Raw genomic sequence first — 6,323 nt, 5'->3', positions numbered from 1 at the left:
TACAGTTACAAGTCCTGTCAGAAATACATAAGAATGTTAAAGTAATACAGTTACAAGTCCTGTCAGAAATACATAAGAATGTTAAAGTAATACGGTTTCAAGTCCCGTCGAGAATACCTAAGAATGGTAGAGTAATACCGTTACAAGTCCTGTCAGGAATACATAAGTAAAGTAATACAGTTACAAGTTCTGTCAGGAATACATAAGAATGGTAAAGTAATACAGTTACAAGTCCTGTCAGGAATACATAAGAATGTAAAGTAATACAGTTACAAGTCCTGTCAGGAATACATAAGTAAAGTAATACAGTTACAAGTTCTGTCAGGAATACATAAGAATGGTAAAGTAATACAGTTACAAGTTCTGTCAGGAATACATAAGAATGGTAAAGTAATACAGTTACAAGTCCTGTCAGAAATACATAAGAAAGTTAAAGTAATATGGTTTCAAGTACTGTCAGGAGTACACCAAAATGGTAAAATAATACAGTTACAAGTCCTGAGGAATACATGAAAATGATAAAGACAGTCACTGTTTAATATCATTATTATGGAATAATGGTCATTTTCTGTACAATTCTAATTGCAAGACAAATATAAGATTCAAACTGAGAAATCTGACAATGAACTGAGCTACATATGTATTATCTTGACTCTTAGCATTGGACAAAAAATTGGTGATGGATGAAGCCTGTTTTGCATTCCAAAAGAAATCACATTCTTTCACCAATAAAACACATACGAAAATCTCAAGTTTTTATTACATATTCACGACAGAAATAGCTGTTTTTTTTTCACATAAAAAAAAAACTTTCCCTCCATTTAAAGCAGCCATGGACAAATGCTTATTGGAATGAATGAACAGGTTGATAACTTTATTCAACAAGCCCTATTCTCCACTGCCCAACACTTATGTACTTACTATTCATTACATGAAACTACAAGGGGAACATCTCAGGTAATCCCAACCTTACCTCAAAGTTAAAAACAGTGTTGTCAGCCTGTTTTCTATGAAATATCAACACTACATAAAATATTTCCTCTAGAAGGTTAGCTACAGTAACTGTCAAACCACTTAAGTAATTAAAACCATTATAATTTCACTCATGAACCAATATGTTTTTAAGTTCAGTATCTGCAATGTCATTATTAAATACAAACACATAATTTAAAATAATGTGCACACACATGAATCATGAGATAAAGTTTTCCTTATTTCACAATCACCAGCTATAGACAATTCTGTTCTTTCCCACACCACATCTCAGCATGATTGGTAAAGTATCTGAGGGATATTCATTAACAAGACATATGCAACACTCAGCTCCCAAATTTCACTTTCAAAAGCAATTTAAGCATGCTGGATGATCTGTTTAAAAGTTATTCAACCATATTCTAGCTTGTCCTATATGCATCTCCTAATTCTCCCATTGGTCACACTTCAACACATAAATCTTAATTCAGAAAAACTTAAAATTACAATAGTGTTTGAAGGATATTCTGAAAGATAAATTATCATAAATGAAGTATTTAGAAAGAAAAAAAAGGGGGGGGGAATCAGCATTTGTAGAGTGAGAGAGAGAGAAAAAAATGAAGATTCGGATAAAATAATTGAAACAAGAGTGTACATTAAAAAGAATTACTGGGTATACTTCATGATCTGTCACTGCTAATGTTGAAAGAGTTACCATCTGAACATGTTGAAAAAAAAATCTGAAATTTATCATAATGAATATCCAGTTCCTGGTTTCAGTTAATTTCAAAATTTTGTCCCCCCCCCATAAAAAAACATTCTCAACGAGAATCGGTTTTTAGAAAGACACAACAAGGATTTAATGATTAATATTATAGAATATCAAAAATGTCACAATAAATACAAGTTTTCATCTGGTATGAAGCCCTACACCTTTAAACTAAGTATCAATCAGTTTCTTAACCTGAAGTTTAAAATTTTTTTAATATATAATATGTGTACAATGTTTCTGGGTGTAGAGAGAAAATTGCAAAAAATTAAGAAGGTTGAGTTTATTAATTTTCATCAACAGAATATGTGATAAGTATAAACAATGCACTATGAACATACCTGAAAACAAGTAAGTTTTCTAATTCGTATAATGTTCTGTTAAATTACATTTCTAATTTTATGGAATATAATTATTCATATTAACCTTACAGGACCTAAAAAAGTTACTGTTACAATTTCCATGATCAAATATTCATCTATCTGAAGTCATATAACTTATAAGCATCAGTTGTAAAGTTCTTGTCGACTTACCGAAAGCTGGGCTTCGTTAGTTAACGCATAAGTTGTATTACTCTGCTGGTATCTTACAGAGTTACAGGGGTGACACGGCCGACCAGGTCCATTGGGATTTGATGCAACGAGACGAGACAAAAGTCCTGGTCTAAATTTTTCCCTCCCGTTTTGTGCAACTTCAATCATCATTAATAGCTTCCCAGAATTTCAGGTTTAAATTTCCGTTTTAACAATGCAAAAGCTCTAGCTAAATGACTTAATAATATTTTAGGCAAACTAATAAGAGTTGAAAAATCGCACTATCAGGCTTCGAATCGGTACTTCTTTCGCTAGCACAAACCAAGCAACAGGTCTCAAGAAAGCAACTAGCGTTGAATCACCCTCACACGACAGGAACGGGGGATTTTAATAAACCGACAAGAGTAGCCGCAGGTTACACACACGAACAAAACACACCTGGAATTAGTAGGAATGCGGTACCGAAGTTGGATGTGACCACCATACCCCTTTCTATATACACACTAGGCCTAGTTAGTATCACTCGTGATGCTGAAACCTGAAAAGCACACAGACAATAAAAACCGGATTATTAGAATAAAAAAAAAATGTTATCATGGGAAACCTTGCTTTCCCCCTTAGTATTTTCTTAAAATAACTTAACCCAAGGCTCAACGACCTATAGTATCACGCTTCAAATCTGCCCCCTATTAGTGTTTTCAACCGGTCTACCATACGTTACACAGGTGATGGGAATCATGCTTGTCTACAGACAATGAACTTCAAATGATCTATTTTAGTTTTTATCTTCCACCAATGGAGCTAGACGGATACAACCATACCATGAGCATGCAGTAAATTAAACCTGTTAAATAGAACGTGACAGACCTTTGTTAAGAAACAACGTATCGGGTTTACGTTTACATTTATATGGGCACACGTACAAATACACAGCGGATATGAGAAATACCTGTACATAATAAACATATATAATCAAATAATGGAGAACCGGATGTATTCAAATGTTCGATATCCAACCCTCTTCATCTTTATCATGAGTGTTGTTTTTTAATTATACACATTTTAAGCCCATTAATGTGTTTCTTGATAACTATTGTTCAGGCACTATTACTGTATAAACTTCTGGCATACATAATTTCAAGCAGCATTAATTTGTGTATCTATGTGTGTGTGTGTTACGTGTTTGCATTTTCATGTCTCCATTACTTTTTATCCAGCTTTTGTTAAAAGTTTTAATCAGGAATTTATGAAAATCTTGACGTTCATGATTAAACCTAATTTTCATTACATGATGGATTACACTTAGTTGATTAAATACCTTTTGTGGTATATAAACACACGGGGTTCCGAATCGCACCTAAGAGGGAGAGCTTGTAGATTGATATAATTAAGGATTTGTAAGAAATATTTTTATTTACTCAAATTTTCAGTACGAACACGGACTTTAGCACGTAGCTCGCATAATGTTGACTTAGACTTTGTTTTTGTATGATATGTACAGTAGTAATAATAGTACAAAAACATATATATGTTAATATTACTCCCCGCAATCCATAATTTTTTATTGGCATCTTTATACAACTAATGGCTGTGTAAGCCGATTACTGAAAGAGCGCACTCTGTGAGGAAGTAAGTCATTAATCATATTTTGAGGCAATAATATTGAAAGTTGGTTATATGTGCGCTATGTTTAGACAAGATATTCTTAGTTTTTGACAAGTACGTAGGCTTAACAACTTTTAATAAACCGAAAGATGTGACTGTTAAAAGGATTAAAAACTTGAAAAAAAGAATTCAAACACATTTTTGAGGCTTAAAAGTTTCTTTTATCATAAAGTTCTCATGACGAACAAATAAAAAACAAAACAAATTACAAAAAATAACGACTTAGGAATATTTTAAAGAAATATAGTACTTTTGCACATAAATGCAAGTCACTGCTCTTTTTTTTTGTTTTAGTTTTATTTCCCAAGCTCTCACAGTATTTTAACTTCATGGGGAAACTTAAGAGGTTAGGTTCAAAGTTATTTGTCCATCACGGGTATCGAAACTCGGTTTTTAGCGTTACAAGTTTGCAGTCCTAGCCTGTGCCACTGAGGGGGCTCGTTACTTTACTAGTTTAAATTCAGTTTCCACTGCCTACAATTTATAATAAGGTTGACATTACCATTCTCTATAGAAAGTTATTGTACTTCAAATATTAGTTTGTGATATTTTGTGTAAACCTGTACAAGACCTATATGCGTTTAGCTGTCGCTAATTTTGAATTAACAGACCAGATGAAAGGCACCTGCAAGTCAACAGCACCCACTACCAACTGTTGTGCTACTCTTGTTTGACCGCAATGTGGAATTTAACTTATAGCACCCACGGCCCCAAGGTACGGATCCTATTTTTTGCGACGACGTGTTGCGAACCCTAAGTCCTCGGATTCACGTTTCGGGAAAGTTTACTACTAGACACATTAAAAGTATGAGACCGTTTTGTATTATGAAGGTCAACACGTTACATAATGACAGTAACGCATATTTTCTGCTCATGTCATGATGTTTGTACTGCCTTTATGACGTTTGTAAGAGTGAAAATTTACAGCACATTAACACTTTTAACTCTGGTTAATATTGAATCATGTTAAAAATAGAGAGTTATCGCTGAGTTATTGGGTGACGAGGTTTTCAGTAATAATTTTTCATATAAAAAACTATGGAAAGAGGGAGTGGAACAAAATCAAACATAACTAGAATTATTAAACTCCTTAAATTTACAAAAGCAGACTTAAACAACTAGGTAGATTTGTACGCTAGTATCTGATGTCTGTTTGTTTGTTATGAATTTCGCGCAAAGCTACACGAGGGCTATCTGCGCTAGCCGTCTATAATTTAGCAGTGTAAGACTAGAGGGAAGGAAGCTAGTCATCACCACCAACTCTTGGGCTACTCTTTTACCAACGAATAGTGGGATTGACTGTCACGTTATAACGTCCCCCACGGCTGAAAGGGCGAGCATGTTTAGTGTGACGGGGATTCGAACCCGCGACCCGTAGATTGCCGGGCCAGTATCTGATGTCAAGTGTACTATACACTTTCTGTTGTTTAAACTTAACCAAACTACTTTTACATATGCGAGAAGATATCGTAACTATTTCTCCCAACTACAAAAGATATTGCAAAACGTTGATATTAAGGCAAATACGAAGACTAACTCCTTTAACAGCAGTCAAAATGACTTTTTTAAAATCTAGCAAATATTTCTTTTCTGCGACTAACAGGGTAGTAAAATTGATTGTGCAATCAACATAAACACCCACACTATACTCGTGACTTAAAAACTTAACTTGTAGTAAACTAGTATGATTTGCACTTTTTACAAATTTTTAATATTTTCTTTTAGTTTACACATTACCCGACAGATGTCGACGTTTGTCTAGTTCTTCATCCTTTATTCGTTCTGTACAGATGATTTTGGAAATTAGAAGCAATAATGTGTATAGACTAATAGAAACCCTTCCCCCTCCTAGATCTGCCCCTGTAGATGTTTAATTAGAATAATATCACCTAATTAAGTGGCACTATTAAGTGCACTATAAAGAATAAACGAAAATTCTGATATTTAGGACTTGATGACGTTTATTAATTTTTTGTTACACTTCATGGTTTCAGTCAAGTTATGCCACTGATTGAGAGTTATAAACTTTTTTTAATTAGACAAAACACTACACTATAATCAAGAGCACGTTTTGCACACCCAATATTTCATCCTGACACTAATTTATGGATAACTTTTTAAGTAGGCGTCATTGAGTTTAAAAAGCCTATTACTTTTAACGGCAATTTTGCATGTCATTTGACATATTTATTAATCTTCAATAATAATATTCAAAAATGAAAGAAAAACGATAAAAATAAACCGTTCCTGCAGCGACATGTTTTCTAACGTTACTCCAGCAACTATCGAATCTGTTCCGAAAACTTCAGAAGAAAATTGTGAAAATATAGAATCGTTTGTTTGTTGACTTTTGCGTAAAGCTAATCGAGGGCTATATACTCTAG

The sequence above is a fragment of the Limulus polyphemus genome, unplaced genomic scaffold (genome assembly GCF_000517525.1).
Source record: "Limulus polyphemus unplaced genomic scaffold, Limulus_polyphemus-2.1.2 Scaffold1123, whole genome shotgun sequence".
NCBI classification, from domain to species: Eukaryota; Metazoa; Arthropoda; class Merostomata; order Xiphosura; family Limulidae; genus Limulus; species Limulus polyphemus.
Note: the sequence above shows the minus strand (reverse complement) of the source record.